At 37.6% G+C, this 13,597-nt stretch overlaps 1 protein-coding gene across 1 annotated transcript in view; it reads right to left on the bottom strand.

Annotated features, from left to right (window-relative positions):
* ARVCF (ARVCF delta catenin family member) overlaps positions 1-13,597 on the bottom strand; it is a 285,157-nt gene that overhangs the window by 236,982 nt on the left and 34,578 nt on the right. The gene's annotated exons all lie outside the window — the stretch shown is intronic.

The following is a 13,597-nucleotide window of genomic DNA, read 5'->3' on the forward strand; positions in this document are numbered from 1 at the left end:
AAGTGTAGAGTACAAAGAAACTCATCCTTCTATGTTGCTCACCTAAAACATGTTGCTGTCTATCAAATGGGAGTTGGCCATTAAACACCGATTAATTTAAAAAAGCTGAATTTGACTGTAGGCTGTGCAGACTGCAAGTAAACATCTTGGTAAAAATACCACATGTACAGGTAAGAAAGCTCAGAATATATATATATACACACACATCTATTTACTATATACCATATTCGCTGCAGAAAATGGTGTGGGGTTTACATTTAAGTTACACAGCCATAACTTCTAGAGCAGGGAACAACTGGCAAACTGCCGTCATTCATTTCACCCCTAACTCTTCCCCACGGGCGTATCTGTCACATGTACTAAACAAGGCAAGCTACCAAAGTCTTTTTGGGTGGCACTTCTACTGCATTACGTAATCACATACTATCATATGTATCGTGGGTAGCAATACAATTCTCAGATGTATAGCAAGCACGTACTGTTTCAGCTTTCACTGTTCACAAGTCTCAGCTGAAAAAAAGCTGCATATAATTCTCATGCATTTTCTTTCCGAAAGTGCTATATGGATATTAGGAGCATCTGTAATAACAGACACCTCATGAACACTACTATGAGCTGTACAATGAGGTTTCACTAGAACTCGGAGATGAGACACACACAAACTAGGTAGAATCACAGGATTGTTGAGGCTGGAAAAGACCTTTGAGATCATCGAGTCTAACCATTAACCCAGCATCGCCAAGTCCACCACTAAAGAATGTCCTTAGGTGCCACATCTACATACCTACACACCAGAAGGGGTACTGGTCTTTGGTCTAAAGGTTATACAGAATACAGACATACAGTAGTGCCATATAATTAACCAAATTCAAGCTTAATAAATTTTTACTAATAATTTGGCATTTTTTACCACACTTCTCAGCAAAGATATAGTGATTGAGCTGTAGAAAGGTCTTGTATTATGAAGACTTCATTACTTTTATGGAATACCACAGCATAAAAAAAAGAATCATAAATAATTTACTCTTGTGAAAATAAATAGACAAAAAATATTTTGTGATAGGATGTTCTTGATTATTTATGGTGTTAGCTCATTTATTTTCTGGGAGTCTTACTAGTATGAAACATACATGCATTAAAAACTTGGGCAATTGATCAAACAAGGGATTGTTCTCAACATGAGCTTGCAGTATAATTTTACATCATATGACTTCTCTTTTCAGAATCTAATATAGAGACACCAAAATGTAAAGTTTAATGTCAATTTAAGGGCATGACCAGATCCTCAATAATCAGCAGGGATAAGAATATTCACTGACCATATTTTAAGAGGAAAAAAGATTGGTTTTGGAAATAATGTGGTAACACAAAGTCATAATCGTAGCACCAGCTTCAATAACATCACAGGCACTGCAGAACTGGATCTCATGAATCACACTGTACCTTACTGCATAATCACAGAGTCATGCATCAAAATAACTTAATATAAACATAGGCCATAACTTACGCACTGCAGCAGGTGCCCTCTACCAGCAGAGGGTGTGACCTTCATAACAGGGTTGGAAAACAAGCAGCCAGACACAGAAACTGATTTTGAAGCAGGCGACTACAGACCCAGCACTGTAAAATCTAGATAGTAAGCTATGCACAAACACTTTCTATTTCAAACATCAGCAGGGTGACATTTTTTATTCAATAGGAGAAATTAATGTTTTGATTTGCTTTTCTTTCCTGTTAAGTGTTGTAAACACACACATACATTCTTAAAGAAAATTATAAAGCAGGCAGGGGAAAAAGCAACAGGTTAATTACAGGTTGAACAGACTCCATTATTTATACACAATTACAAAATTCCAGAAATTAAGCTGAGCACTGCCATACCGAAAAAAAAACCCACTAAAATTATCAAACCTGTTCTCAAAGCTGTGTTCCATGTACTGTTACACTAACGGCAACAGTCTCAATAGCTGAAGCTTACACCCCTCTATCGGCACCATGATGTATATAGATATATACATATGTATATAAAACAATTCACCTTTGCAAAGCAGCTACCAGATATGGAGGGTTTAAATCAGGAAGCTACTGAGCACATATCCGAAGACAGTAATCATTCTTCATAATCAATGTTCTACAGCTTATTGTATCATGCTTGAGCATTCAGAGAGTAATTTTCTTCTCTTCCCTTATGCCCACCCCAAGAAATACAGCATGTTCAAGTGAGGCATAAAATAAAACTGAAAATGCCTGCAGTTCACTGAAGGAATAGAAATAGGAACAAGAGATGTGCTTGACTTAAAATACCCAATTCAAACACTGTTAAACTTGAGGACAGTTTCAGTCCTGTCCCCGAAACTTTAACATGGTCAGTGGCCTTATGATTTAAACATGATTTAATTCTAAGATCTTCTTAACTGCAGACAGCTTCATAGCAGTGGAAAATCAGTAATTTAACACACTATCTGGGCAAAAAAAAAAGACAAGTCTTCTCTGGCAAGAGACTTTCAAGTCATTGCATAACACAGTGTTCAAAAAAATACCATGCTTCTGTTACTATAAGCAAATTTCTCTGCAATTTTAATATGATAATAGACCTAAGACCTGAGAAGCAGGCATTCAGGAACATGACATCGTCCTTTCTCAAAGCCTTCAGAGTTTATTTTTATGTAAATTTGCAAAGAAATCTAAGCACTAGAATACACATGGGAAAAAAAGAGAAAGACTAAGTCTGGAAAATTTAGAATGCATGTAATAGAGAGTTGATTACAAGTTTTAGTCGGTAGTGAATACAACAAGCAAAATAATAAAGCAATTGGATGTTAAACTTAGATTTGTACTGATTATAGGAAGTGTATTTTTTCTAAATATCTCAGTGACTAAATATAAATTGTATTTATCCAAATAAATGCCTCATTTTAGGATGCGAGGATCCTGTCAATTGTCCTGTTCTCTCTAAAAGTAGCATTATAAGCTGAGTTAGACTCGAGGTAGACTGCAAAATAAGTTTAATACCATCCTGTAGCTAAAACTGTCTCTTACACATGCATCTAAGTCACAAGCTCTTTGAAGCAAATGGACAGCACAGTGCACTGAAAGGGCAGAAAAAAGTGGCCTTCCAAACAAATGCTAACAGAAAACAGTTTAAACTACCTAAGGCAAAAACATGATATACATTTATATATCGTGTTATTACTAATAAAAACAAACAAACAACAAAACACAAATCTGAACTGTTAAGGTACTAAATTTAAGAATATTAATCCACTTTTGAAAGCAGCCTTTCAGAGCTCTCAGGAGAGACTGCCACACAATTGCTGCTAAACAACAGTAAAAAGGAACTATAGCTTTAGGACAGAATACAGGGAGTAGAGTTTGAACACGTAAGGTGCAGTTTGAACCTGGTCAGTCTCAACTGGTTGAACATCACTATCTCTGTATCAAGGTCTAACAGGGAACTATAATAAAAACATATTTACCATCCACTACTTCCACATTGCCAGTATTCTACAAATTTAAACTCATAAAGCCTTTTAAATATTATTAAAGGAGCCATTTAGCCATCACTGCTATCCCTGTTCGTATTTTTATCCTGTTCATAAAAAGTGTCATGAAAGGCTCATACAGCATAAATGAAATGCACAATGCTGCAGCAAATCAATAGTAAAACTCTAGGGATAGAATGCAGCCCTCCTGGCTTTAAACCATTTCTTTCATTCACTAGACCATGTCTCTGCTTTCAGCGAGTTTCATTGTGTTCTCTGAGCCAGTCACTAAGCTTTAAATGAAAATCCCAAACATTTGTAAGTTCCTGGGGCAGTCAGGTTCCTTCAGAGCACACTTGGATGCTGCCAGAAGCAGTCCAACAGGCACACTCTAGGAACAGAAGTTTAACAGGAGTTAAAGGGTGGACTGGACACAAGGCAATTCAAAACCTCAGAATGCCTGGATAGCAGTTCAATCACAGCAATTGAATGCACATCAGTATAATGCAGCCAGACACCACTCCTCTCCCCTCCACCCCGGAGATCCAGGCTAATGCTTACCAAGATATGAAGCCAGACTTATCCAGCCCAGCTCCCATTTCCTAAAGACACTATCTCAAACCTTCCTACCTACCTCTGTGCCTCTGGGAGCTCCCCGTAACAACAACCTCAGCAGATCCTGGGGCATGAGCTTCCTAGCCAGTTTGCAACTGTTCTCAGTCACTGCTAAATCCTATGCCAGGCTCTAGCCACAAGCTACCAACCCTTCAAAAAGCTAAGCAGCCCACACAGGCTGCTTAAGAAGACATGTTCAAAAAACTCTGTATTGCTCCTCAATAAAGACTCCACCTTTGCATCTAAATGCTCTTAAATCAGAATTTCACCATAACTGGTTAATAGTTACAGTAATTCCCCCTGAATCACCTCATTGAAAGAGACAAGTTTATCTACTTTTAGTAGTTCTTCTGATAAATTTGGTGACTTAGAAGTGCCCAAGGTCATTCATTTTGATTGTGTAACCATTGGACATCTTCCAGAAGACTCAGTTTAAAACACCTTGAATAGAGAGTAGTAATTGACCATTACAAGGAAGCTGGACTATCCGCTGTTCGTCTTCTCACTGGTCTGCCACAGGATGGAATTATAAGGCCCAAGTACTGTTACACACTAATATTATAAAATCTAAATGCCTGCTTCAATAAAGCCTTTTCTATACAATGATTTTAGCTACTCACATAAGGTAGCAAAAATTGCAGGAGGCATAGCTTGTCCTTGCTTTAAACTAGATAAAACTCCCAAGCCACAAACCAGTTTACACTCCTGTAAGCTGGAATGGCAAGGCAGCTTGATCATATCTTCAAACAGCTTAAATTAACAAATTCTGTAGCTTATCCCATCTTGTGCATTTGTGATAATCTTGTAGATCCTGTTAGGTACCACTTAGACATACCAAGGGCTGTTTGGAATGAATCTTCAGTACAAAGTCTCAGCTGAATTACTCCACTCTGGCACCTCTTTTCTTGATAATAATGAGAGAAAGCCAGGATCAAACATTAGAGTCCTGGTGAGGTTTTGTTTGTTCTGTTAGAGTAACTCCTTTTGCTTTAAGAACAAGATTAATGGTGCATCAGTAACAATATTTTACTTTTCCATGTGCTTAAGCTTGCTTATCTTTCTTTGGACAATAGCTTGCATTACCCACAAAAACCAGGACCTTAAAACTTAAGATAAGACATTGTATTACTGACACTTCTACAGAAAAATCTATGCTAGCATCAGAAAAGGGCTGTTGTTTTCCGAGATGGGGGAAGATGAGAAAAGCAAGTGGAAGACTGACCGAATAGCAAAAAGCATTCAAGAACAAAAACATTCTCCGAGAAAAATTAAGTACACACAATCTTGGTATGGTTTTGGGCTGGGAGGGGATATTGTGGTTTAAAACTAAAGAGTTTGCTCAAGTTTTAGAGCAAGAAAGAATAATTATTCCCTGAAATTCGAGGATTATTCTCCCTAAGAAACTGTCAATTAGCATAACTTTGAACCCAGCAAAACTCTTTCTGACTACCAGATGTAACTATGGCAACATGATCCAGGAACCTACAATAAATATGATACAGTGTCAATAACCCAGCCTTTTTCATGTAAATAGATAAAGCAAAAGGAAGACAGAAGGCCATTTCCAGTGCTTCGGATTCCATTTTTAGATCTCTTTAATGCTAGGAATGTTAGCACATTCCAATGACTAGTAAAATAAAGAGTAGAAAGCCAAAGGGAAAGAAAACCACACATCTCTCATGGAAAAACTATTCAGAATTTAAGAAAGAATGAGACCACATTTGTGACCTTTTTCCATTAAAACTGAAATTCTATAAACAGATATAATCTCTATTAAGTTCTGTAAATAGGTTTGAAATTACTGCAGAACACCTACGCAGTTGAATGAATGAGTGAGATCTTTCTAGTGAAATTTTTAAACCTAAAAATAAAATTAACAGAACAGAAAGGTTTCCAATTCATAGAATCACAGAATAGTTAGGGTTGGAAAGGACCTTAAGATCATCCAGTTCCAACCCCCCTGCAATGGGCAGGGACACCTCACACTAAAATTCTTTTGTTCAGCTACATCTCCTAGTTGCATCTGTAAGGGTATGTTCCATAGATGGGAGGGTTAAGTCACAGCTTTATACAAAAGCATATACAATCATGAATCATTGCCTAAACATAAAATTAAGTTCCCTCTCACATGCAGCACAGTATGGGAACCTAGGGAAAAGCAGAACACTCTTCCTTCCCCACAACTTAGAAATGGCTGACAGATGACAACAGAAATGCATCATCATCCAGAGACTATTAAGATATTAGAAAATTGAAAAACCAATGGCTTCTTAGAAAATTGAAAAACCAATGGCTTCCTATCACCTAAAGCCTTCCTTCTCTGAAAACTAAAAAAAACACACTACAGAAAACAAAAAACCCATGCCCTTTAAACTAGGAATACAATGCAATTTAAGAGCACAAGGCATGCAAAGTGTTGTCAAAAAATTCTTAGACCAGAAAACGCAGAATGATGTTGTGGGATTGAACACAGGGACAGGCATAAGTCTAGAAAATAATGAGGAAGCTGGAGTGAAATGGAAAGGGAAAAGACTTAGTACAAAGTAAAAACAGAACAAAAAATTCAGGCAGAAAAGAGATCGATGATGAAATGACAAATCCTAGGCAAGATGCAGAAGTGACACCAGGGAAATGAAGGTTTGTTACAAACAAGAGAGTTCTGAGCTGAAAAGCTATGAAGTCACTGCCTACCAAAAGGATCCTAATCCAAATGCCATTTCTGCCTCCCTATATCTCTCCCCAGTTGTGCCTAGCTATGAAGAGCTGATTCCCTCCTATACTAATATAAATAGCTTGAAGCCACAGGACTAAATCCCAGCAAGAGCCTGAGACACATGCTGGCCTGGGGTAACTGCATGAAGACAATAAAGACAATTTCATCTCCATATAGATGGGTCTTCAGGACAGGCAGCTTGCTGCAAAGACTTGCTAAAGCATCTTTGCACTCGGTAACATCTTAAAAGGGACCATTAGAGTCATGTATTGCCTCCGATTAATTGCAGCACTATTTTTCCCTTAGGTCAAATATTCCTTAAGGGTATGGATTGCCTGATGCAAGTCAAAGCATGCAGAATACATTGTCTTAATGTTAACCACCCATTCATGATGCATATTTTCAGAGACAGTATAAAAAAAATAGGGGCTAAAAAAGTAATTCACAGCATTACAAAAGAAGCTAAGATTAGATCTGTAAAAAAACTTATTTGCTGAAATACATAGTTTAACATTTTTATGTTTCTTGCTATTCAATCACCGTTTTCTTATAATGAAACAGATTATCAATAACTGAAAGCACACTTGTATTTATGTCCTACTCATTTGTGTCTGCAGCCACTGCATCCTGAACTATGACCTCATCAGAACTCAGTTTCCGTGTTTCCAGCTTCCTACCAGAGTTGGACAGATAAAAACTAAAATGCCCTGAGAATCCAGGGGCCATCTAGGCAATAGCAGCTATCCACACCAGACAATGCATTCTCCACATATCCTAATCAACAAAGATCCCACTGCAAAAACAGAAAGGAAAACCCACCCAATAAGAACGCACAGCAAAACCGAAACACACCACCAGCACATATCCTCCCCCTCTCCAAATGTCTAAGCTCAAATATCCTGCTTAAAACTACAGAGAGAAAAGTTAACTGCAAATAATACACTCTTTCATTTTATGTCCTAACTCAGGCTGTGTGAATAATTGATTTCTCGGTTCGGCAGATCGAACTGAATTTGAAACAGCTCCTTCTCTTGCTCCAGCCCTCTCAAAATTTCATTTTGACATGACATGTTCCATTTCAGTCTTGTTACAAAGCTGTGAAATGAAGGCCAGATTCACAAAATGGAGAGGAGAAAGAAGAGTTCCTTTTTACAGAAAAGCTCAGTGTGCCTCCACCTTCCCTTGTTCCTGTGATGCTACAGGACAGCTAAGCCAATGCAACAGCTACCTAGAGGGGCAAGGAGCCATCCTGACCTCCCTTCCTGTGCTCCCACTATGAAACACAGGCAACAGCAAAGGAAGTGGGAGAGACCTTTTGGCAGCACTACCTATCAGGTTAGCTTAGAACCACAGCAAGTGATCTCTCCATGATAAAGTGCTGTATTCACAATGAACCTTCTCCAATTAAGAAACTTACCTTTGAAGCAAGCAGTTGAAACATCTTTCTGGACTCCAGTCTCCTGCCACACAAATCCAGACTTCAGTTAATTCAAACAGAAGATCTGAAGCAAGCTGGGACATTTTAATTATCTTGGAACAACAGCAACAGAAGAAACAGTGCCTGGGCCAGGAAAGCCTGAAGTAAGCATTTGGCCAAGATGGAAGAGGCATGATTTACAGTCTCAGTGCTGAATCAGGTTTCTCACATCCTGGGCAGTATCCTAATCAGAACACTTTTGGATAAGAGGGAAAGGATGTCTCGTTTTCTCTAGTTTGCAAACTCAGTATTTTTCTCAGCTTAAACCATTAAAATTTTTGCAAATAGTTCCAGAGCCCGTGATATTTCATTTTTCAGAAATCTTCCTATTTGGCAAAAAGCTTCCCTGAATTGCTGCTGCGTATTAGTAACATCCTGCGTATTAAGCATCATTCTTGCCCAGCATTTCACTTGCAGATGAAATGTCCATGTCTACATAAATGAGAGCTACAAACTGAGATCTTGTGTTTCCAAGACACACTGCATTTTCCAGTAAGAAATGACAAAGCAGGAGAAGTCAGTTCTCTTAAGGAGGAGGAAGGAGGAACAAGGATAAAACTGCAACACCAGAACAGTAATTTTCAGCTTCCTGCCTTTGCATGGATGCTAGGCCAGGTAACAGCACACAGAGCTGTCGGAGGAGCTGATAAACAGCAAGTCTAGACAAATACATGAGAGTTCTTTATTTCAGCTTCTTCATGGGTCTTCTGAATTCCCCCGCAACTTCTTGAATCTATTCTGTCATTCAATGAAAACATTAAAAAGAAGAGAGATAACCCATTTCATGAAGCGATTCCCAAATACTTTGAGTGGAATACCTACTCCACAAAAATACCTAAATCCTCATCTAACTCATACTATTGAATTGACTCGTTAAATATATGTGTGTATATGTATAAACAAATATAAATGCTCCTAACTTTGAGGTAATAACTTTATTACTCAAACGATCTCTCTGTTTCTCATAAGACCAAGTGATTCATCCAAAGTCACAGTCTATGCCTCTTGAATTGTGACCGCACATCTAAAGATAGAGTGACCCATGCCAGCAGGAACTCAGAACTAAGAGCTCCAGCATTACCAGGAGACAAGATGCAGACTGGAGCTTGCTGATGGTCTCTGGCTCTAGAAGTCAGCAGCATTTTACACATCCTGTTCTTAAGGCGCCATGAGCACCACATCCCAGCGCCATGACATTCCATTCAAAACCTGCCTGCCTATCATGAGATCTAACCTCTGTAGTACATGTCCATTAAAAACAATTAAGTTATGAAGAACTTGCAATTAATACAGATCCTTTTTTTCCCAGTACAGCATATGGAAACCACTAAGCTATTTCTGTTGAGCACAACTATTAAATTAAAACTAAAAACAGTTTCACCCTTGTTTCAGATTTGTATTCATGATGCTCAAGATGATTATCTACACCCCAGCAGCAGCATTCAGGACAACAAAGAATGCAGTTTTCCTTCATAAATTGCTACCCTGCATAATTTTTAAAGAAACTCATTCAACAGCCTACTATGTAGCTTATGAACAGTTAAGGCAAGTGATATCAGGTTTTGCCAAATTAGATATTGAAATTATTAATAATTTAATGTAACTTTTAGTACTATGGTTAAAAATAGCTCTCCCATGAGCTTTTAGTCCATATCAGATACTGTGGTAGTTATGCTCAGAATCTAAAGCATCAGAATTTAAACAACATAACCAGACCAAGCAGAAACAAATCTTACTCTGTGTGAGTAAGGTTTCCCACTTTCATGCAAACCCCTGCATGTATACTGGAGGCCATTAAAATAGAGCTAGTGAATTAGAGATGCTAGTAAAATTAAGAGAAGTATCCATGCAATCCGTGAGGAAAAAGAGACACCTCTAAGGCTCTCTTTCCACATGGAAGATTTTAAATCACCTCCCTTGCCTTCCTTATAATCCCTCCATTTATTTTTTTTTTTTTACTCTCTACACTGTCCCCACCTAAATACAATCACTATGGAAAATAAGCTCATTAAAGCACAGCATGGGTAAGCAACTGCAGTCAGAAATGAATCAATTGATCCAAAGCTTCATATTAGTGGCTGCTATTTGCATCACAAGGAGAGTGTGATGGCATTCCCTAGAGACAGTAACCTGTACTGAGGAAAAAATCTATGTTCGTCTTCATGAGGTTATGCTACCAGAACAAGTGCTGGTTTTCCCCCCATCTTCCAGGTCACCTTGCCAGGATTCCTTGCTACAACATATTAATTTCAATTACCATGGTTAATATTATACCAAATTCTTTTATTTCTACCTTAAAGCTAGTTTCATGAGAAGAGTGGTTGACGACCTTGTAATCATAAAAGAATGACACTCATCAATATCTATACATCTGTTTTTTCTCCAGGAGGTATTAGCAGTTACTCCCTATTTTAAGTTGTTTTAGCTTTATCTATAGACATAACTGACAAGCAGCCTCTTTGCATTTCTTCATAGTTCATTTTGTTAAAGGATCTGGACATGATTCAGCTGAAGTCAATAGAAGGACACGATTAATATGATTTTGTCTCAAGTTTGTCATAAGAGATTTATGTTGCCATAACAGAGATTTATGCAGTAATAAAATCGTACTGTTATTAAATTTTCTACAGCATATCAATAACAAGAATTACACAAATCATTTCATATGAGGGAAAGCAAAAACTGCTTCACAAACATTTCTAGATGGTAAGCATTTTAATACAATTTGTAGTTCTTTTAAATAAACAATACCCAGCTGATTTATTGTGTTTCCATGCAGCATTCTGTGCAAATTGAGAAAAATCTGGACCTTAACTCCTTAAGATATGATCAACAAGTTCAATTTATTATTTTTCCCTGAAAAGATGGGAAAAAAGATTTACCCGAGTGACACTGAAAAATAACATGAATCATTTCTTTCAAACTACTTTTTTGTAGCCTTCACAATGCTTTGAAGAAAGCCTTTATAATATACATTTTTAGTGGTCTTAGAAATCACCCCTGCAAATAACCATCTCACAATAAATTCATTTAATTCATAGGACATGTGTCCAACAAAATCCAGCCCAAAGTTATTATAAAAATCTCACATTTGATCAAAAGTTCCAACAATATGATTATATGCAAAGCTGGATTGTTTGCCTGTCTTCCTTACGCTGCTGTCACAGCAGAAAACCAGCAGTCCTGCCCCATAACTAACCCTAACTTATCAGGCTGTACAAACAACAGGCAAACACATATTTTAGTAAGAAAACAGAACATGATATCTTTCATTAGTTTATTGCAGAGATACAGAAAAAACAATTCAAATGACTGCCTTGAGCATCCTCTGATCCCAAGTTTAGACAGTGATTTTTGTGTCAGGGTTGACCAGTATGATCAAAGCATATTTTGCAATCTAGCATACTTGCTATCCAGAATTAGCAAAAATGAGACCACAGTCCAGAAAGGGGCAAATTTAAGCGGAAAGGCAAATCATATTTAGAAATTCCTTCCATTCCACTGGAATGGTTACCCAGCCTTTAGGAATTGTTGAGCCTCTGGAAGATAGTTTAAACCAAGATTCCCAAAGGGATTAAGAGATGGGAGGGGAGCCAGCAAACTGAAGACAAGTTTAACATACCAAACATTCTTTTCAATAATTCACAAGGCAAGAAATTGCCTCATACATTATGTGGCTTTGGTCCAAAGCAAGTATAACTTGCCCATTCCGGAGAAAAGCAAAACAATGTATACAAAAGTGACACATGTAATGCATTTATTTCATAGACTGATATAATTGCTTTCTCAAGAAAATACATTAAACATCATGTTAGTGAGCCTTCTTTTTTCAGGCAGGTATCTCATCTGCTTCCTTAGGAGAGCCTTACATAAGACATCGTGTATTACCCTTCCCACCTCACATTAGGTGACATTTCAAGTCACATGCATGATCCTGCATTTCTTCTAGTTTCCATAAAAATTTCATGTACAGAAAGCATAAAGTGACAGATGCTAAAGGAATAAAGTATCTTCACTGCATCATTTGAGCGAGTCATAGTACAGCATCAGTACTACAGTGCATCAATGCTACTAATGTATAAACCAACACCAGTACTTAGACTGAACTTCTTTCTAGTGCATCCTTAGCTTCTCAACATGAATAATGCACTTTTAGGGAGTGATTTGACCACCAATATACCAAGGAGGAAATAACATCAGGGAAAGCATGAACGAGAAAATACGCTACTTAGTGAAACCACTGAAGAGAAACTGCTACTTAGTGAGCCAACTGTGACATGTGGAAACAAGCAATGCCGTCTTTGTAGCACTTTCAGAAGATGCTGTTATTAGATATTCTAAACACAGTCCTATTCCACGGTAAAATGGTTTTGTTCTCTGAGAAATGTAAAAAGTGAAAAATTGCATGGGATTTCATATCTACTGCTTCAAATTACCAAAGCAAAACTTGCTTAAGTTGCAAACTAAAAGACTGGTTCTTACAGATAACCTAAATTCCATCTAGAGTTATGGCAAAGCCATTTCCTATTCATATATTATTGTAATAAAATTTTCATACATATATATATTTATACATGAAATACCCATACAAAATAAATATCTGGCTAAAAAGTGCTTCCTTAAGAAACATCATTGACAGTTTAGAAGACAAGTATCAGGTTGACAGATCTTCTCTTTCAAAGATATGAAGTTAATAATACAACTAACAGTTTCCCCAACTTGAAAGTTAAGGTCTTGAATCATTCACAAAACAATCATGATCCTCCCCTTGGATTTTGCTTGGTGTGCAGGCAAGCACACCACTGGAATGTGCTAAATCATTTGCAATACAGACATTCATGTTTTCTAAGCATAAGGTATTATTAACAATTCAAACAAACTTTGATATCCCTTTCAAATTCATCTGCTATAGCAAAAAAAATCAACATATTCACTGTACAGTGAAGGACCTTAGTTCTACCAGTGAGGTTAGATGCACTAAACAATTCTGTTACATTCTGGCTCAACATGTAGGTAAAGTTAGCAGACTTAAGATAGATGCTATATTACTCAATCGTTGCAAGGACAAAGGTAGGGCTGAGAAAAGCATTTTATACAGCACAGCTAGTTTCCTTAGTACATCAGTGAGCATACAAAGCAATTCCAGAGAACAGGAGCTTCTAAGGGGTTAGCAGGCAGCATGCAGTCTACTGAAGAACTGTGGATCAAAGGCTCTCCCACTCACCCATTCCTAACCTAAGGGCTCATCAGATGAATCCTGCAAGCTTGGGTAGCAACAGGCCATTCCCTGAAAAATATCATGCTACTGTA

The sequence above is a fragment of the Pezoporus occidentalis genome, unplaced genomic scaffold (assembly GCF_034315485.1).
Source record: "Pezoporus occidentalis ecotype Australia unplaced genomic scaffold, CSIRO_AGI_Poc_V1 ctg37, whole genome shotgun sequence".
NCBI lineage: Eukaryota > Metazoa > Chordata > Aves > Psittaciformes > Psittacidae > Pezoporus > Pezoporus occidentalis.